Source organism: Vigna unguiculata, chromosome 11, assembly GCF_037176805.1.
Source record: "Vigna unguiculata cultivar grain cowpea cultivar isolate G323 ecotype 2 chromosome 11, ASM3717680v1, whole genome shotgun sequence".
NCBI lineage: Eukaryota > Viridiplantae > Streptophyta > Magnoliopsida > Fabales > Fabaceae > Vigna > Vigna unguiculata.
The window spans coordinates 32,259,687-32,283,019 of record NC_140802.1 but is presented as its reverse complement, the minus strand read 5'-3'; the positions used below and the strand labels follow the sequence as shown (position 1 = coordinate 32,283,019).

The following is a 23,333-nucleotide window of genomic DNA, read 5'->3' as shown; positions in this document are numbered from 1 at the left end:
GAAAATTACATATTATCGAGGGAATAATCCTAGTGAATCCCTAACTAATCTCTCGCAAAACGATTCAGCGAGGGATTAGCGAGGAAATAACGAAGACACTATGTCGAAGCTAAAATATAGGTAGCTAAGTAGCTAGAGAACCACTTTGTCGCTAATCCCTAGCTAAGCCCTAGCTAATCCCTAGCAAATCGGTTGTAGCTAAACCTTAGCAATCCTAGCAAATTAATTGTAGCTAATCCCTAGCTAATCCTTAGCAAATCGGTTGTAGCTAAACCCTAGCTAATCCCTAGCAAATTGGTTGTAGCTAATCCTTGGCTAATCCTTAGCAAATCGATTGTAGCTAATTTCTAGCTAATCCTTAGCAAATTGGTTGTAGCTAAACCTTAGCTAATCCCTAGCAAATTGGTTGTAGCTAAATCTTAGCTAATTCCTAGCAAATAGGTTGTAGCTAATCCCCCGCTAATCCCTAGCAAACTAGTTGTAGTTATTCCCTAGCTAATCCCTAGCAAACTTATCCCTAGCTAATGCCTACCTAAGCCCTCGCTAATTCAACAATTTAATCCCTAGAAAAATAGTAGCGAATTGCATCAATCCAAAATATTCCATTCTTTTACTTGTACCTTATGAAATGCATTTTGACATAAATATAACATTAAGTATAATCTTGCCAAACATTTTATATGAAACATGTCAAATGTTACTACATTCAAAATAATAAAAGTGATGAACGTAATGAAAGTAGTCTTCACAATTGTCAACATACATCATTAAAATACGTGTTTAGAAACAAAAAAAACATCATCATCTTCATATTTTCTTCTCGCCATGTTTCATGACAAACGGTGGTGAAGATATCTTTAATGCAGGAAATATTTGTGTCTTGGAAAACTCCATCTGTGTTTGCATTTGTGTATGCATTTGTTGTTGTAAAAGCTTTTGCATTTCTACTTGTGCTTGCATTTGTGCTTGTATTTCTGCTTGGAATTGTGCTTGAAATTGTGCATGCATATCTGCTTGCGCTTTCAACTGAGCTTGTACCTGTTGTGCATGTGCCTCTATTTGTGCTTGTAACTCTATCTGTAGTTGCTTTTGAGATTCAGTTTGTAAATGTATCTGTGTCTGCATTTCTTGTTGCATTTGAGACATTTGTGTAGCCATTGTCGTGATTTCTTCTGTTGGAGGTGCATGATTTGGATTTGTGGAAGGACCTATAACTGATGAAGATGAACCATTCACACTGATGATGGCAAGTTCCAAGCTACGACCAATACCGTGAATTCTACCTTTCTTATTTTCACCTCCCATTTTCATCCATACTTCAGAATCAACTTTAGGATGCTTTGATACATCTTCTCCATATTTTTCTACCATAGCACTTTCATATGATTCCTATATATAGTAAATCAATCATTTTGTAATATAAGATTAAATAAGTAAATAAATTATCTTACATGTATACTTACAATGAAATTTTTTGCTTTATTGGAGACATATTGACCGTCTTTTCTTTTATGAACTTTTTTGTATAGTTCACCATAAGAAACAGACCCATTACTTTCTGCCTCCTGTAAAATATATATCAAAATCCAAATGTATATCAAAATATATAATAAGTATGTTTATGTATATGATTGATGCACTAATCATATCCACCAAATGTATACAATATATAAGTATTATTAGAAAGTCATAGATATTTCTACAAAATAAGAAAATGAATACCATCTTTTTCAAGTGTTGTCCAAAGCTTATTGACCCTCCAGTGTGCACCATAGCCTCTGGCTTGGCAGCCCTATTGTTTTTACCAGCAATAAATTTCTTTTTCCAGTCTTGTGTCATCCATATGTCAATTAAAGCGTCCCACATCTCAGTCCTTATTCCTCTTGGCCTAAAACCTTTTAAGTCTTCTATATTATCTGAGTTTGCTCTTTCTCTTGCCTTTTTTCTTGCCTTAGCTAAAGAGTCAGAATAGTGATCCATGCATGTTAAATTCCAACCTTTATTGCCATGCTACGATCATAATCTGATGCAAATCGGTACTTATTCTACACCAATACAAATTTATCAAAATTAATGATAATAAGTAAATGTAATATAAAGATAAAAAATTATAGTAACTTGCCTTAAAATCATTGAATAAGATTTCTTTCATATCAGCATAATAAGTTTTCCATTTCTCAGCTAGATTAGGCATTCTCATCAATACTTTAGATATGATATCTCGAGTCACAGAATCAGGAACAAACCTTCTTCTACATGTTCAAATAATCATTTTACAAACCAAAAATTAGCAACATTGAATTGAATATTTGATTGGATGTACTTACGGTCTACTAACTTTTTGTACAGATATGACAAGTCTCCTATCAACTTCATTATGAGAATTTACACTTGAAGGATCTTGAGTAGGTACGTCATTAGATGTTGGATTGACATTTGATTGACAACCATCAAACACTGGAGTGGTACGTGGTGATTGATTACCATCACTTGAAGTAGCACCTAAAAAAAACATTGAAACTAGAAATTGTTGACAAAGCTAATTTATTGCCTTTTTTTCTTCTTTTTTTTCTCTTAATCTAAACAAAATGAATTGTCATTTGTTTTCATGAAGATAAATGTTGTTAAATACATAACAAAATTTGATTCTTTTTACATATAAATGGTAGTTAGATTCGCTTAAATACATACAAAAATTTAGAGTGCTTTCAACAATTATACCTGGTGATTGCAAAATAGGATCTAGTTCTGAAGGACCAACATGACATTGAATAAGCTTAAGTTGACTTAGAGTGTGACTACCTTAACCTCTACCTCTTCCTCGAATAGTCATTTCAGTTCCTGTCATGGAAATATAATTGTGACATTATTTAGAGCTAAATAATTGATCCACCTGGCCTGAAAACTTATCTACTTCTTATTGAATATATAAAATAAATTTTTATTGTCAACTTAATGATTAAATAAAATCACCATGAGTTCATTACCAACTTGCCTTATTAAGTCTATATACAATGTATACGAGCAACCCTTAGAAAAGAGTAATGCCATATTGAAAACTTAAGGAGCATAGTAGAGAACCAAATATTGCCAACAAACTTAAGGAACCTACCAGCCAAGTTGCAATTACTCTTTCTCAAACTATGGTGTCTCAAGTCCATCCTCAGGAACAAAGCAATCACTAGCAGCAAAGCTTTTTCAATTTCAATAGCCATGGACAAACTCAAGATCTTATGCAGAAAGAAAGAGGATCAGATCTTGGCAAGCACAAAAATGCCACGAATGGAACCAATGAGATAAGTTCTGCCCCAATAAAAACAAAGAGCAAGGGTCAAGGAAAAGATCAAAAGGATGATTTTAATTGGGATAGTTTAAGAATAGAAGCACAAGCTAAGGCTGGGAAAAGAGAAAAGACAGCAAACACCACGGATTCTTTGGATTGGGATGTTGTGAGATGTGTAGATGTCAATGAAATTGCCCAAACCATCAAAGAACGAGGTATGAACAACAGGCTTGCAGAACATATTCAGGTAGAATAAAATACCATGAAATACTTATAACTTTCTTGAGACAGACACCCTATGAATGCAGCTTATAGTACATGATACACTATGCATAATTTCCTGAATAGACTGGTTGAAGAACATGGAAGCATTGACCTTGAATGGCTGAGAGACGTTCCACCAGACAAAGCAAAGTAAGTCCAGTGGTTAATTAAACTTCCTAATGAAGTACTATTTCTTATACAATAAAGTTAGCATTTATTTAATCTTGTTGGTGAAACCAACATCTTGAACTCTCTCATTTCACTAGTAAAACACACACAAGTGATGATACTTTTTTTTCAGTAAGGCAATATATCCATAATAAAATTGATTTACACATACAGAGAATACTTGCTCATTGTAAAAGGATTGGGATTGAAAAGTGTGGAATCTGTGCGACTTTTAACACTGCATCATCTTGCCTTCCCGGTAAGTTGAAAGAAATTTGTGCAATTACTAGAATATGGAATAAATCTGATAAATTATTGACATATAACACATGTAGACATCTCTCAGCTTGTGCTCAACTGTACCTGACAGTAGCTTACAAGCTGCAGAAAAATGATAGTGTTTCCTTTAAGAATTTACTACAAGTCTGATAAATCATGAATTGTCTGAACCATACTAACCTACTATATCGCTGCAATCTGAACTACCGATGAAACTGAACTTGAACTTGATAATATTGCTGCAACCTCCCAAACCTGGTTCTATTCAAAATAGTTAATCGATTAGAAAATTTTTTTTCTCCAAACCAACTTCGAAGAAGGTGAACGAGAAATGACAGAGGTCGAGATAATAAACCTGATTTAGGAACCAAACTCGACATCGTTGCAACCTCTTCGAGTTCTCTTCCGAGCTTCTCGGTACTATCTTCACTTCCGAGCTTCTCGGTCATATCTCCAAGCTGAAATCAAAACCCTAATGTTCGTACTTCTTCATTATACGAAATCCGACAGTCTTCAATGCGAGAGCTTCCGGTGCCTGCGAGTCACTATACCAAATCCGACAGCCTTCGATGCGAGCTTCTTATGTGAGCTTCTGATGCTTGCAAGTCTCCGACCGTTCAACCAAAAGAACATGAATGTTTGAACAGTGACATAAATGTCTCCGAGAAGCAATTGTTTAAAGTTTCAACCAAATAGGATTAAGTTTTAAGTTGTATGCTTTATGTTTTTTATGTTTTTAATTCGTTTTTAAAGTTTCATACGAATAGATTCATTATATATTTTGTATCATTCTCATTTATTTATAGTATTTATATTATATTATATATATATATATATATATATTATATATATATATTATATATATATATAATATAATATTATATAAAATATATATTTTTTAAAGTTAGGTGTTTAATTAAATCAAGTTAAATATTCATATTTTATAAATAAAATAGATACATACAAATTATTTTTATTTATAATATATCCTAAATAATTTATTTCATATTTAAAATTTTTTAAACAATAAAACAAACTGTACCATAAATATATTAATTTAATAATTCTTTTATTCAAATAAATTAATATAAAATATAAAAAAATAGCATAAAAGATAATAAATAATTATCAAAATAATAGCTAATCATTTCATTTTTCATATAATTAATAAGAATTGCTTTAATACCTTTTGTAATAATATGTAAATGGAAAAAATATTGTGTTAGTTAAATGGTAGTTATTATTTAATATATATATATATATATATATATATATAAAATAAAAATAATTTACAAATAAGGGATTAATTTATATAATAATAAAATATATTTTTGAAGATTTTTAAATACATTGATAGTTTTTAAAAATTTCTTTAATAAATTCATTTTTTATAAAATAATTTGTATATTATTATTTTTTAATTAGAAATTCTATTTACTAGTTTTGGATTAACAATAAAATCATTTTATAATTAAAATCATAGCTAATTAGTTTCAACTTAATTATCATATTATGTTGTATCTAATCTCAAACTATTAGCTACAACTTAGCTGCTATATTATGTTGTGTCTAATCCTTAACTAATTAGCTTCAGTTTAACTACCATATTATGTTGTGTCTAATCCCTAACTAATTAGCTACAACTTAGCTACAATATCTATGTTGTGTATAATCTCTAACTAATTAGTTACAATTTAGCTACCATATTTATGTTTTGTTTAATCTCTAACTAATTAGCTACAACTTAGCTACCATATTTATGTTATGTTTAATTCCTAACTAATTAGCTACAACTTAGTTACCATATATATGTTATGTCTAAGCCCTAACTAATTAGTTACAACTTAGCTACTATATTTATGTTGTGTTTAATCCCTAACTAATTAGCTACAACTTAACTACCATATTTATGTTATGTTTAATTCCTAACTAATTAGCTACAACTTAGTTATCATATATATGTTATGTCTAATCCCTAACTAATTAGCTACAACTTAGCTACCATATTTATGTTGTATTTAATCCCTAACTAATTAGCTACAACTTAGCTACCATATTATGTTGTATCTAGTCCCTCACTAATTAGCTACAACTTTGCTACAATATTTGTTTGTCGCTAATTTGTCTCTAATTAGCGAGTAAAATTTTCCCTCGCTAATTTCCCTCGCAAATCAGCAAATTTCTTGTAGTGTCTATTATTTAGAGGAATATTTTGGTCTTAGTGCTTTACCTTAGTATCTTAGGGTAAGATGTTATTATTCTTTCAACCACTTTAGGTTAAGCATATAAATTTTGTTATTGGCTTGACCTGGTGAAAACTTTCAGGTAGATGGATTGCTAAATACAACTTGTGGAAGTCCCAATTATGTTGCTCCTAACGTTCTTGCTAATAGGGGCAACATTAGATGCATGGTCATGTGTTTTATTATATTAATTCTAACTAGATGTTTACCTAGACAAAAATATATTTGTTCTCAATCAAGAGGTATATTCATATGTTGCTACGATGTTATTTCACATGGTTAGTATATTAGTTTCATAAATGAATTCACACACTACAAAAAAAAGTGTTTTAGTGACCACCCATTTTGGTCGCTAAATGCCAAAAATCGGTCACAAATCGTTTAGCGACTGAAATAGAGACTAAAAAGAACTAGTGGCAAAAACCCTAGTCGCAAACCACTTAGCGACCGAATAGATATTTGGTCGCTAAATAGCCACCAAAATTATAATCGCTAATTGGTCACTAAAAGGATTGGTCGCGTTTAACTTTTGGAGATCAATTTAGTCACCAAAAATTTCGTAGCTAATTCGGTAGTTAGTATTAAAAATTTAGCGACCCTTTTTTTTGTCGCTAATGACAAAAAGAATCTATGATTTTAAACTAGTTTGGTCACTAATTCGGTCACAAAAGTGATAAAATAGCGACCATTTTTTTTGGTCACTAATAATGAACGGTGTTTTTTCTAATTAAATTTCTTTTGGGTTGCTAAATCGGTGGCAAAAACTAGAAATGTATAGCTACAAATATATTTTGGTGGCTAAATCAATGACAAAAAAAATCAGCAACAATATCTTTTATGGTTACATTTGGATACATAATTTTACCTGCTTATACACAATATTTAAACATTTAATTATACTAAACAACAATCAAGTCAAAGATATAATGTATTAAAGACTAATATAAAAATTAAAAGTATATCTATTACATGATCCAACATATTCTAGTCACAAGAACCATTTCCAAAAAGAAAAATGGATATAGTTGTAAAGTAAATTTGAAGTCATCATACAATTAAAATTATAACTAATGATCCTATGGTCCACTATATCATCACTACTAGGAGGATCAGAAGGAGTAGTTGGCATAGGGTGCTTGTGCAGCAGCAAGCATGTCAAAGAACTTTTGAGTTTTAGGATCATGGTCTTCGTTCATGTACTTTGATCCAATTACACCCTCTTGTTGCATACAATAGGCATTTGAGGGTCCAACATGATCCATGATCATTTGATGGAAATTATCTAATTCATCTCGTTGCTCACAAGTTCGATAATTGGTACTCTAAACATCCGCTTGGGCGAAATGTGGCAATTCTTCACCATGAATTGTTCACCAATAATAATTAGGCATGAATCCCTCTTCATAAAGATCCAACCCAACTTGATCCACATACTTGAAAGCTTTACATCTACATTTAACACAAGGACACCTTAACATTTCACCTTGTTCTACAAACTTTTCTTTACCAATAACATATTTTAGGAACTCATACACTCCTTCTCTAAATTCATCTGTCAATTTTATTAGCATCCAATCTTTTATACATCCATTTTCTACCTTCAGGGATTTCCATTAATGCAAAATTACCACAATCTAAAAGCCAATAATTTATTTTAAAATTTTACGTAAATAAGTGCCTAACAATATCACAAATGAAATATGTAATATTTTATTACCTAATCAAATATTAGGTAATAAAATATAATTAACACAAAAAAGAGTGAAACCAATATTCAAATCACAACATTTAATTAAAATTTAAATTGAACAAGAATAAGATAAAATGCTAACTCAATAACTCACCTTTGCTTAAAGTTCACAACTCTTGAATGTTGTCTCTACTTCTATTTTTCTCCAAGTCTTGACTAGGCAACTTAGTGAAACCTCGCATAAACAACCTTCTCCAAATAAACTGTAAAGTGATAGGAAAGTGCAATATATATTAAATAATATTATATATCAATTAAATTTTTTTAGAGAATTTAGTATATTAAATTCTCTTTACGAAAATCAATTATATCGTAAAGATATGACTTACTATCTTTACGAAAATAATGTCCCTAAAACCCTAGAATTTACAAAAATAATAACTTTAGAAAGAATAAAACAGAATTTGCAAATTTGGACAATAACAAAACATGATAAAAGAAGTCTTCAAAATATCAATTACTAACTTCAATATTAACCATAAAATATCAAAATATTAGTAAGCAATTTATTGCAAAGTCTACAACATTTTCATGGGCTACGAATTTCTCCTATAAGGGTAGGTGGCAATTGAATATAACTTTTTCAAGAATTTTTATATCCATAAAAAATGTGAAAAGAAAATCTAATTCCAAATAGTTGTTAAAAAATAGTGACATTGAGTTTTTTGATCTTTACCTTAAAATTAGATATTTCACATATCTTGTCTTAGTGACAAGAGATTTTAGATAATATGATAATACATCTGTCGTTGATTTTCGACCATGTAGCCAGATTTCACCCCTTGGGAGTAGCTACAACATCATGGGGAAAATGTAATGACAATTAGTTTTTATTTCATCCAAACACCATGCTATAATAATAGCAAAATCCTTGCACATGCGTTATTATATTTTAATTAAAATTTCTAATCCGCTGTAAATAAAATAAGAAAAACTACTAATGAGTCGTGACTCAAAACTTAACACATTACATAACGACCTATGAAAAATAATTTTATATAAGATATATAAGGCAAAAAACTGGAATATTTAGAGTACTTAAAAACTAAAAAATCCAGTAAAATAAAAAACTGTTAAATTACTAATTATTGTTTTGTTACGTTTAATCCAAATTAACGTCGAGTTACATGAATAGACTACTAAGAAAACTAAGAATGAGGAGCTCAACTATACTATCTCAAATTCAAACACGGTCTATCATAGATAGAGCAGAACATAAATCTCAAGTACGCATGAGCATACGAATAACAATATTTAGAATTAAAAATACCAAGAATAAAATGTGTTATTCTCAAAATTTCATATACGAAAATTTTAGTCTGTTTATGCTTCTAACATCACCTAACAGAAAACAAAAAAATGGGCTTTAAGTGAAAAAAATAAGCAACAGTGATAAAAGTGATGGTGTGTGGTGTTACAGAGCATAGCAAAGACTTGAAGCAGTGGTTGTATGCAAGAATGGTGCGATGGGAAAGTGGCAGAGCATAAACTTAAAGCGGCGGTACATTAGTGTTATAAAGTAGGAATATGAGCAGGAGTTCAAAAGAATAGGGGGTTATAAAATCTTCAAACATATTTCTTGTTCTCAAAATAATCCAGAACCCACACCACACACTACCACCAACACAAACCAAACTAACCTGGTTTGAAGAAAATGGAGAGACCAAAATTTATGGCTCTAAACTGTCATTTTTTCTCTTTTTGAAGGAACATGAGTGTGGTAGTCGTGAAAGGGAATTGAAGAGTATGTGAAAGGGAAAAAAATTAAGGTTTAATTATGCCTTTGGTCCCCATTTTGGAGTCAAAATCTTAAAATGGTACCTAAATTTTTAAAAGTCTCAAAATGGTCCCTTTTTTTGTTGAAACGTCTCATGTTTGCCCTTCCCGTTAAGTCAAGGTTGACGTCGTTAGAGGGAGTGCCACGTGTCAATTCCTCAATTTTTTGAATTTATTTATTTATTTTTTTTGAATTTTTTTTTATTTTGAATTTTTTTTTTGAATTTTTTTTAAAAAATCAAAAAATTGCCACGTATCAAGCTATCATTGTGCCACGTGGCAGTGACAGTGACACGTGTCAATATTACGCCACGTGTCATTTTGTTAGTCTCAATTTGGTCCCTTTATTTTAATTTGTCTCAATTTAGTCCCAATTTTTTGTAAAAAGTAGCAATTTTGTCTTCCTTCAAATTGAAACAAAAATTTAATTTTATATAAATGTTATACCAATATTTTTATTAAATTTGATATTTTTACAAAAATTGGGACTAAATTGAGATAAATTAAAATAAAGGGCCAAATTGAGACTAAGAAAATGACACGTGGCGTAATACTGACACGTGTCACTGTCATGCCACGTGGCACGATGACAGCTTGACACGTGGCAATTTTTTTAATATTTTTAAAAAAATTAATAAAAAAATTAAAAATAAAAAAATATTCAAAAAAAAATTAATAAAATTTCAAAAAATCGAGGAACTGACACGTGGCACTCTCTCTAACGGCGTCAACGTTGACTTAACGGCAAAGGCAAACGTGAGACGTTTCAACAAAAAAGGGGACCATTTTGAGACTTTTAAACATTTGGGTACCATTTTGAGATTTTGACTCCAAAATGGGGACCAAAAGCATAATTAAACCAAAAGTTAAAGACAAAAGCTAAGTTTCGAATAGCAGCTGGGCATCGAAGAGTATGTGAAAAGGAAAAAATTTAAAGACAAAAGCTAAGTTTTGAATAACAGTTGGGCATTGAAGAGTCTGTGAAAGAGAAAAAAAGTTTAAAACATGAAAAGTATTTGAAAAGGAGGGAAAACTAAATTTTGGCACAGGCGTAATAAATTTTAGACACATTTTTTTTATTTTTAATAAAAAAATTAATTGTTTGTATCATTTAAGCATGCACATAATTACTTTGAATTTCATTAATGATTATCATTAACTGCTTTGATTATGTAATTACTCATTAATATTATTTAATTCATAATATTATATTAATATTTTTATATGGGTTTTTCCAGTACACGTTATCTCATTATTATTTTATTTTTTTTAGTTTTTAAATTCTTAGAATTCGCTTATCATCCGCTTTGGTGACTTTAATTTTTTTTTTAATTACTTTATATCATATAGAGTTGGTTTAAGGGACGCTTAATAGCGTCTCATTTTTAGCGAACTCTTGTTTATGGTAGCTAATCAATGTAATTCTTATAATGAATTAAATTGTAATGTGATAGGGAAAAAGTTAGAGAATCCAATATATATTAATTAATATTATATAGCAATTAAACTTTAGAATATGATATAAGCCAACCTTCATTCTAGGTATATCTTTATAACATGGATTTGAAACTAACACTTTCATTCAATTTTTTCCATTCGGTATAATCAAGCAAAAGGAATTTAGAAATTATGGTATAAACTTTGAAGAATGTAGAATGAAGATAATAATCATGGATTAATTATTAATTATTTAATAACCAGTGAATGTGAATTGTTTACTAAGCATCAAGATACTGATAATCAGTCAACTGTCACTTGTCTAGCCCATTTAAACCAAAATATTTACTAAATTCAAAATTAGTGAGAATTAATTCAAAACTTAAATAAAATTCATATTTACCTAAGGCAAGAGAGCAAAAAAAATATGGTGTTCCTAAACTATAACAATCAAATTGCATTACATCTAAGTTCAATAATTAGCTATCAACACAATTAAGCAGCAAAGAAAAATGAAGAAACAGAAAAGGAATTACGAAGTGAAGGGAGCGCGACATTACGTCTGTCGTGGGTGACCGTCGTTGTTATGGGTGACCGTAGCCTAGTTACCTTCACAGCTGTTAGGAGACAAAAAGATTAACGATTAGAGCAAAACGACAACGAGAAAAGAAATGTGGTGGTGGTGGTAGTGGTGGTGAAGGTGGTGGTAGTGATAGTGGTGGTGGTGGTGGTGCTGATGTTGGTAGTGGTAGTGGTTCTAATGGTAGTGGAGTATTTTTTAAAGTGGGATATTATTTTTCTTTAAGTGTCGACAAAATGTAAAAATACATAATTTAATTAATTATAATTTATATTAAATAAATAATATTTTAGCTATTGAAAATATTAAGTGACTACTTAATATATTAAATATATTTTATAATATAATACTTTATTTGGTGGCTAAATTGGTGGCTAAAGTATTAGATACTGGATAATGTTTTAGTGAGCGAAAAATATTCGGTGACTAAATAATATATTTAATATATTTTATAAAATAATATTTCTTTCAGTCACTAAATCGATGACTAAAACATTACATATTAAATATAATTTTAGCGACAAAAAATATTCGGGGGGCTAATTACCATATTAAATATATTTTACAAAAATAAAATTTATTTTGGTCGCTAAATCGGTGGCTAAAATATTAGATATTAAATAATATTTAGCAACCGAAAATATTTGGTGGCTAATTACCATATTAAATATATTTTACAAAATAAAATTTATTTCGGTCGCTAGATCGGTGGCTAAAATATTACATATTAAATAATGTTTAGCAACCGAAAATATTCGGTGACTAATTACCATATTAAATATATTTTGCAAAATAAGATTTATTTGGGTCACTAAATCGGTGGCTAAAACATAATATTTATAGACTAAACCTTTTCGGTGGCTATTTCAGTCGCTATAATAATAATGAATATTATTGTACATTTATTCAGTCGCTAAATCGGTGACTATTTGCGACTACTATGAATCGGTGGCTATTTCAGTCACAATTTGCGACTAAATTAATTCGGTGGCTAAATTGCATTTTTCTAGTAGTGACATTTAGTAAGTTATTTTTATTTGTATGAATTTTAATGGTGTGTTGATGTTAACCATAACTTTTTTATTACTGATTTAATTGTCTGGCTAATGACATAGGTGTTGATCAATGAGTAACTAGACTTGGTTGAAGGAGATGCAGACCATGGATTTGAAAAAAGAAAAATGTATTTTTCTGAATTTTTGTAAGGAAAGATTCAACTTTTAATTTCTCATGTCGTGAATGACTAATCACTTTCATGCTATACTCAAGTGGCATAAAATGCACCCAATTGTGAAGTACATTCTCCCACAAGAAGTTGATGCCATAACCCAAGGTCGATTTGGATTTTCTTGTTACTGCATAGTTGATGCTCAAAAGGATGTAAGTTCATGCGACAAGTAATTTTTTGGCTCATCTCAAGCACCCTTAAATGATAGAAATGTTATTATGTAGAAGTTGGTGGATGTGGCTGCAACCATAGTTAAACTACTATTACATGATTGATTAATTTGATTTATTGTAGCATTTAGTAATTATTATAACTCTTATTCTTATTCCATAAATAAATGCTTTAGATGATTGAGTTTGTACAAGTAGTGTTTTATTTTGAGCATCATAAGCTAAAGCTTTCACTTGGTACACCAAGTCCTTTATTGAGTAAGTAATCTAAATTTGTTCCATTCAAAATAGAACATCAAGTTTCAGTTTCAATTGTTGCTACAAATTGTAAGCCACAACAACATAACTAGTTGCACAAAATCTATATATACTACACTGATAAAGAACATATTAGGATGGTCAACACTTATTCAGTTTTATTAATTTTTTTCTTAGACATAAAGCAACTTTAGCACATATTAAGAATATGACATAACCATAGAGAATGGTTCCTCACTAATTTTATATTCAAACTTTCCATTATGATGAGCATATTAGGATCACCTCAAAATTATCATTATAAAAACTTGTGTTAAATACGGTGGTTATTTGTTGTATAAAATGGTGCTTATGACCATCATATTTTGCACCTATGGCAGTTCCGCATACTGTTATAGATCTTGTCGGTACAAAGCATAATATGACGGTCTTATGCAAACCGCCACAACACTCGCCATGTTGAGCATTGCGCAAATAATGACAGTTAAAATTGTCCCATTTTGTTTATTTTAAAAAAACAATAAATGCAAAGAATGACCCCTAAAAGCTCCATTATTTGCATTGTACTAAAATATAATGCAACGTTTTGAACAAACATAATTTGAATATAAAATTATTTCAACTATTTTATAACCTTATAATTTATTAAACCTATTTTTCATATAATTAGGAAATGTAAAAAAAAACACAACAAATATTATCCAACATCACCGAAAGGATTACTTGTTTAAAACAAAACTAATAAGATCTTACATTGTTTATAACAAATTTTCCTAAATTTTTATAGCTATATTTCTAACTAGTCTTGTCTCCCTCGATTCATCCTTTTACATCTTTAAGTGATGGAGTTGCCCCTTCCAACATCTAGTATCGGGAATAAAAAAGAATAGTTATTAAGTTATTCAATTTCAATGTTTATTATAATAAACTTATGTAATTTTTAAACTAAACTACTAAATTTTACCTCATTAACCAAAGGATGTACCAAAACAACAACCATAGCAGCAAGATGCTCACAAAAAAAAAAAACAATTCACATTTATTCGTGTATAGCTAAATATTCGACAACTTTAGATACTTATATATATCATGAACACAAACCTGAGTGGTTGTTTCAACATTTAGTGACACCATTGACCCTGGTCCAGCCTTCAAATTCTAGAATTCATCACTTCTCAATCTCAAACTTTTCACCTCAACAACATGTCACTAAAGTAAGTTGTTGCCACTCTTCGTATTAAACCTCATAGTTCTTGGAATACTCTATATAATCAAAATTTAACAATGATATTACAAACTATTTATAAAGTTAGAAAACACATGTACACATTGAACTAAATTAAAACATAGCTTTTTTAATGTGTAAAATTTCAGGAACAATCTATCATATATAATAAGTTAACTCATTTTTACAATATTTATCTTAAAAGACATATTTATGATTTTATGTTGATTAATATTTTGAAATTCTTAGGTGTATTATATAAAAATTAAACTTTTATATCATATATAAATGTACCTGAACCGAAGCTCAACCTTTGGCCACATATGCATATTCACTATCAGACTCTTCAATTCAACCTCATAAAATTCTTCTATAAAATTCTTCTATCCTTGTTCTGATCATAAAATGTCTTGGATTCATAGAATATTCCATAGTCACACCTTAAACCAACACCAACATCATTTGGTGTGAACATAGCTTTGTTCTCATAATTCCCTTGATGTAGTAGTCATTATATATGAATGTAAATGTTAGAAAAGCTTAGGATATGAGTTGCAAATGTGATAAACTTCACTAAGAATAATCCAATTGAAATTGAGAAATGGGAGCCCTTCTTTTAGGATGGCAAAAGTGGCAAAGGCCAATTTCTCAACAATCCCAAAGTTCCCCAACAAAGGTGTAAAACAAAAGGCAAAAGGTTAAAGTCAAAACAAAATGATTACTTGAACGAGAGGAGACCCACCCAGGTCTTTTAATTTTTTGACTTCTGTTATGTGATACTATTGAGTCTTGTGAAATAAAATGAATACACAAAATACTAGAATTGAGAGATTAATGAACTTTATATTTTATACTAATAGATATTAAGTTTTTGTCATGCTATTATCTCGTTAGTTAATAATAATGAATATATTTTTAACTCATCTAGAACTTTATCCAAAATTATGGAAGAAAAATTAAGTGGATTTGGTTAAAAAACATCTAGAACTTTATTGTAATATTATACTAATTATATTTAACCCTTATATCTTACGTGTCTAATGATCATGGAAGTGCACAAACTGATTTTGTGTAAATGTTTAAAGCAATAATGTGGATACTCAAGTATACATCAAATAAGTATACATACTCAAATAAAACTCAAGACTTATTATCACTAAAATTGAAGTCACCCCACACTCACCCGACACAAATTCACACTAAAACCCTTTTCACTCCCAGAAAAAGAAATTCAAACCACATATCAACACAAGTAATAATGAACAAAAATACTACACTCCCTTGACTGGTAAATTAGCATCAAATACTATAATTCTCTTCCAAGAATAGAAATGTGGCATGGTCATCCATGGTAACACCACCATCTATCTCTCAACGCTTGAGCATGGTATATTGCATGAATCAGTTGCAACTAAAATAGTAAAGAAGTAAAGCAATTGTTCGTATAAGCCCATTCTAATATGCCCCGAAAGTATTTGGTCTTTTATATAAAAATTTTGTTCTTAAAACACTAAGGATGTGCTTCTTACCTCGTTACTAAGAGGTTGGCTTAGTTTGACCTGCTACTTGTCTAGCTATCTCTGCAACTCTACAGCCCACTTCAATGATTTGTGGAGGATCCACAAGTTCCAGAGGATGAGGCTCTAGAGAACTTGTTGGTACGTGATCTCTTTCCCGAACCTTTATTCCTAACAACTGTACAAAACTAATTAACTATATAGGCAAGAAATGATTATTGGATAATAATTCTGAATACAACTTCAAGAATGGTATCATACATTGTCACTATATAAAACTAATTAACTAACTAACCATTTCTCATCAATATGCTATGTTTCTCAAATGATAATTTACCATTTAAACTTAGAGACAATAATCTAGTAAACAATATTTGATCTTAAACAAATTCAAAATTAAATGTTATACCAATTTGAGGCACAAACAATGTTATATAGTAGATAAAATTTGAAATGTCTTTGGAAAGTACCATAAATGTCTATAAAGGGAACAAAAAGCATAGAAAAATTAAAAGCATGATCCATACTAGAGAATTGATCTTATTATAATCATTGCTAAGCTTATTCATAGCATCACGTCTACAATCCAAATCAGCAATAGCAAGGACTTCATCCAAATCCTAAGGTAAGGAGAAAAAAAGAGGTTAAAAAATAATACAAATATGTACACAAACATTAATGACTTGTCTAAATCCTAAGATACATTGTATGAAATTAGAACGTTGTACATTATGTGCCAAACATTTCCCTATTCCTTCATCATTGAATTAGGGCCATAATGTAACATCTCTATTGAAAATTACTTAATTAAAATAAATAGATAAGAATTGAAATTCAATCGTCACGATTTTATTATTTCCAAACGTGGGAAAATTTAAAACATTATTCAACGTGCCAAAATTTGATTAAACAAGAGAAATAATGTCATTACAAATTCCAATTTCTGAAAAAGTGGTGAAAAACAGAAGTAAAATCTCTAGTCAAAAGTCCCCTGATATCCCTCTTTTTGTAGCTATGCGTCAACAGCATCACCTGGAATATCATCTACTTCCGCATAACAAGTCACACGATCATCGCCAAACACAAACCCAAACATAAAGGGTGAACTCATAATAAATTGACACATAATTTAATAAAATCACAAAATACCTAGCTATTTGATTCTAAATATTTCTTAGTCAAGACCTTAATACCCCAAGGCTTTTCAACCTTCAAATCACACAATTAGTTAGTCTTGGACTCAGGATTTATGATGCTCACACGAACCTGCCCGCTCATGGTCCTGCCTTTACGAATCTCCCCGCTCATAGTCCTGCTCTACGAACCTCCTCGATCGCAGTCCTGCTCTAAGGACCTACCCGTTCGTAGTCCTGCTCTACGGACCTGTCCACTCGTAGTCCTGCTCTACGGACTTGCCCGCCCGTAGTCCAACACGTGATCCACTAGCTACGTACCTCCCCGCATGCAACATCTCTCAAGTGTGAACACGGAACATACGAACCTACCTGATGTGACCTCAACAAGCCCAACATCAAGCCAACGTACACCTTCAAGCCCAAGCCCATCAAGAGGCCCAATAACAAGAGGCATGTAAAAAAGATTTAATTGGGCTTCATTCAAGATGGCCCAAACCCATATGGGCATCTCACACTCTTCACATGGGCCATAGAAGATGTGAAGATTTGAAGAGGTGTATCAAAGAGCAATAGAATAACAATAAGATTAACCCATTGTTTAGGCCTTGCTTTCTAGAATAATAAGTCAAACAATGTGTAGTTGAATTGCTAAAATTGGGCTTGACTAAGCCCAATAGGAGGGGTGGCCATGAGCTATCAAAAGTCCAAGGTGGACTAAGTGGAAGTCAACACTCCTTCCTACACCTCATGGATCCAATGCATCTAAGGGTTAAGAATGCTTCCTCATTTTCCAAGCCATCATCCAATGGTCGTGAGCCTTCCTCCTTCTCCAAGCCATCTTCCACGGCCAAGATTGAAGGTCATTCTCATTCAAGGGCTAAGAGTGCTTATGTGTATTTGCTTTCATATAAAAGCCTAAATTTTAGGCTATTGTAATCACTCTTGAATTTTAAGCAATAGATGCCTAGTATTGAGAGTACTCCACTCTTATTGCCTTTTGAGAGTCACTTGAGCTAGAGGATTGAATCATCTCCTCTAGCCACCTTCCTCTATCTTCTCTAAGATAGACTTCATTACTCACCTTTCACTTCAAATTCTGAGAACAACCTTTGTCCTTCACCTTGCTTCCGCCAGCCCACACTCTTCCATGGAGCTCTTTCTTCACCTTCATCCAAGGGGTTCCACCACTACCCGCTCGTATCCTTACACGAGAGTAATAGGATATGAACCTCCTCACTCATATCATCACGTGTTCACCACCATCCATGAACCTACTTTTTCATGGCACAACATCTCCTGATCTAAGTTCGCATCAATGCGTACGACAACACACGCAAGTCAGATACCTGCAGCATTATCGCCTGGCGCAGCCTAAGCGCCGCCAGGCAAAAATACTGTGCAGACCGTTTGGTGGGACCTCCTCATCGCTAGGCGCCACGCTCCAGATAGACCCACTGTTTTAGGGTCTATCGCCTGGCGGAACATATCTTGCCGCCAGGCACCATGTGGTGCAGGAACTCTCTTGGGGGTTCTATCGCCTGACACACCTACCCGTGCCGGCAGGCGCTATATCAATAGCGAAATTCTATTGGTTTTAGCACCCTAAACAATTTACTTGCAGTCTAAACCACTCCCAAAAGTCCAAATAGACACCCATCGGGACCTCCTCGTCTCCAGGCGCCACGTTCCATATAGACCCATTGTTTTAGGGTCTATCGCTTGGCGGAACATACCTTGTCGCCAGGCACCATGTGGTGCAGGGACTCTCCTAGGGGTTCTATCGCCCGACACACCATCAATAGTGAAATTCTACTGGTTTTAGCACCCTAAACAGTTTACTTGCAGTCTAAACCACTCCCAAAAGTCCAAATAGATACCCCTCAATCAAAGTTAAACTATTGGTAGTCTACAACTCTCATATGGTTCAAGTACCTATACTTCTATGTTTCCAACTCCACTATTCAAGCTTATAATTTATCATGTGCTCTATCATTTCGTAGTAACTCAACCCAGCTTATGGAATGACTCCTAATCCAATATGTTAACATCTGGCACATCCTTTCTATTGCACTATAATGACAAGAAATCTTTCCTACAAATACCTTCCAATTAATATATTCTAATTCACTAAAGTTTCACTCACTAAGGCACCCTAACTTTCCCACCATTCAGGTTCCATCCCACTACTTCTTTCTCTATCTGTTTCCACTCCTAAAACCACCAATATAGTCTCTATATTACATACAACCACAATGTTATTTTCATCATTAACACCCATCCTATTCCTTTCATTAGTTTTGTCATAACTAAATCTCGTGCCCGTTTCCTCCAAGACCACAAGCAATATTTCATCCCAATTCCTCTCTAAAACCTCATTACCCAGCCATCCAATTTAACCCCAAAACAGTGTAGTTTCACCATTGTTGCCTGGCGGTCAATAAGATGCTTCCAGGCGGCACATTGGTACCTGGAACAATAATCCAGATTTTCTATGCCTGAGAACTCCCATAATCGAATATGCAAAAATTCCAGTATTTCACCCGTGACCTAACCATTCATAATTATTCCATTTCCTAATGCGTACCCAACCAATAACATTATATTAAACCATAAAAGCATGATTGATTCATGATTAAACTAAAAAATCAATTACTAAATCACCTTCCAAAACCTTATCAATGTTAACTTAATGGAATGTCTCTCATTCAAATCTCAAGGTTTATCCACACATATAAGCATTCATAATTTCATACATTCATGAATTCCCATCGTACATATGAACGAATCAAAGAAATCCAATCCATCACGGAATTCAAAACACGCACAAAAACACCATCACACTTGCGTCACCTGGCGGGCTCACCCCTTTCCGCCAGGCGGTTCATCTCAAAACCCATAATTGGGTTAACTCTCATGCATCGCCTAGCAGTACATTCAAAGTCGCCAGGCAGTTTCTAGAGATTTTCTAGAAACGTGAAAACAATGGATTGTGATCAAGCAAAGGCATCATATATACACATTTCAATACTAAAATAATCACAACATATTATTACACGAAAAGGAACTCCCTTAACCTGAAATCCTTGCTCCAATTGAAATCCTTGCTCTTCTCTCACACCTTCTTCCTTTTGCTTCTAAGAACCACCAAAATCTCCCATTCTTTGCTTTCTCCACAAACCAGACTTCTCCATTCACACACCAACACTCTCTGCACTTTTTCCAGCCTATTTTCCTCTCCTTCTCTCTTCTTCACTTCTATTTTAATTACTTAAATTTAAAAAAAACGAAAATCATTATGGTAAGGTTTATTAACCATTAGTCCTCATTAACTTGATGGTTTTCCAAACCTTCTGGTTGCTCTCTTCTCATTAATGCCAGAAGAAAATTTAGCAAAAAGAATGTTAAATTTGTGCTTAGCAAGGTTTGAACCCACAATCATTCAATACCAAGTCAATACACAACCAATTCAACCAATTCATGTTTTGCGATAATTCTTAGAATTTTAGGATTACATTATCACTAATCACATTCGACATAACGTTAAAATAGTACTCATATTAAAATAATATACAATTAGCACACAAAGGACTCAAACCCAAGTCCTCTCACACAACCAAGTACTCTCAACTATTTGAGCTAGTATTTTTCCATGTCATAACAATTCACATTTAATGTCATAAAGACTCCTACCACCCGCATTTATTAAATAATTATTTATTTAATTATTTAAATTTCCCGGGTCTTACACATCACAAAAAATGTCCAAAGGTTTAAACTCATAAACTTTACATAAGAATTGCAAAATTTACAAGAAAATGGTTACCTTTTTCTTCTTCCTCTTGATTAGAGAACCTAGGGTTTCGTAGGGTTTAGGATGGAGTTTCACAAAAGAGTTCACGGTGGACAACTTGGGTTTCCAGTGAGGGTTCAAGACAAGGGATGGTAGCTAGGGTTTTTGGTGAAAGTGGATGGTTGGATTTTCGACAAGCCTTGATGAGAGTTAAAGAAGTATTGACGGGGTTCGATGTTTGTAATGTTCGAAGGTGGGTGAAGATGAGAGGAAGGTGAGGCGAAGGTAAGATGAACGCTTCGAGTGTTTAGAGAGAATGAGGGTTCAATGTTAATCATTGAAATGTGTTTAAAACACTAAAATGGATGTCTTTTTTGTAATTTGATTATTTTTGTTTGAGAAATCAGAAAAGAGAATTTTTGTTTTAGTTTCAAACAACTTAGCAATAAGAGGGAGGGAATCAAAGGTGCAGGATGGAAAGATGAAAAAATAGTATAGTTATTAAATGACACTTGTAAATGCCATATTTTAATTCAAAAAGGTGGCAATGGTAAAATTGTTATATTATGCAATAAATTATGATAGTTTTATAGAACCGCCGTAATAAAACTACCATATTTAACATAATTTTTTGTAGTGTATATCCTATGAGAATTTAACGTTGCACATAATCATGAAATCTATATCCTATGAGAATTTAACCTTGCACAAATTTAACCTTGTAAGGTACTCATAAATGTTGTTGTATTAGTAATGCTCTGTTTAGTGTTTTAAGCATTATGTTCACTCTACTAGAAGCAAAAAACATTTGTCTTACTAGCTTCTTCAATCTGAAAAATATTGATTTCAATATTCCCTTATCCATGCCATTAATGCCACCACCAACTATGAAGGAATATCTTTAGACAAAAATAACTACAACGATGAAAAAACAAACAAAGAATCTTTTCCTTTCACTACATGATACCCAATATCATGATTATTTTGTTCTAATAACATGCCAACAACAACATCACCTTGTTAAGTAATATAAATACTACAACATACATAACAACAAATCAAATATAAATATAACACATTTGTAGTGGTAACCCAAAAATGGCAAATATCAGAGTAGAATTTGAAAAAAAAAATTGAAAAAGAAAAATATGAGACTTGTGAATTAAGATGACACATTGCAAAAAAAAAAGATAGAGATAAGCATTAATCAAAGCATGACATAAAACAAATCAAATACATCAATAACTATAGAAAGTTTCTTAACACCATACATGTAGTAACAACCCAAACTACCTTGGGACTAATGGATTAATCATTCCAACTTTAACCATATCAACATATATTAACTTAATTACAAAAATATAAATCACAGTAGAATAAAAGCCATACATCTCTAGACAGAAATACCTACCTATTGTTATTACATCCTCCAAAATTTACAATTATATCACGTTGACATATTTTCTTTTCATACTTTAAGGTGCTTAGATAGTAAATCACAAACATGAATATTGTGATGTCAAGGAAAGGAAGTCAATCTCAATTATGCAAGTCATTAAGGTATAAACAAATATACTATAAAACCAATTTATATAGTATCTTTATATATCATTGTAGAAGGATGAGACACCCAAAACACAATTGTAGAATGTACGCAAGCCAAAAAAATAAACAAAAATTGGCAAAATTCCAATGGAACTCAAGCAGAAGGATGCATAGCACTTGCAAGTCATGCTAAAAAGCTTACTTTGAGAGAATATTCTTTGTTTTCATCTCTTACTTTCACTTAACTTCAAAAATATCCCAAGCTTTCATTTTGTTTTTTGTTATAAAAGATTTGTGTAGGAAACAATGTAAGTTTTATTATTTTCACTAATATATATATATATATATATATATATATATATATATATATATATATATAATTTTGTTGTAGAAGAATTTCAAGATCTAAAAGTAATCGAAAATCAAGAAAACAAAGTCCTTGAAATGGTGTTAAAAGACCAATTGCCATGGGTCTCAACTTTGTACGTTATACCTACAATATACTATACAATGTCATTCAAAACATGAAATATAAGATCAGTTATAACAAGGAAAACAAAGTGAAACATTTTAGAAAAGGATTGAGAAGAGAAGTACAACATAGCCAGAACAAAAGTGAGAGAATAGATTACATATTAGCACGCACCTCGGACACTCAACCACAATTTTGTTACCTTCCATATG

At 31.8% G+C, this 23,333-nt stretch overlaps 2 pseudogenes; both read right to left on the bottom strand.

Moving 5' to 3' along the window:
• Positions 1–807: 807 nt before the first annotated feature.
• Positions 808–2,200, bottom strand: LOC146881783 (uncharacterized; annotated as a pseudogene).
• Positions 2,201–7,346: 5,146 nt separating this feature from the next.
• LOC146881782 (uncharacterized) lies at positions 7,347–7,851 on the bottom strand (annotated as a pseudogene).
• Between the last annotated feature and the right edge of the window lie 15,482 nt (positions 7,852–23,333).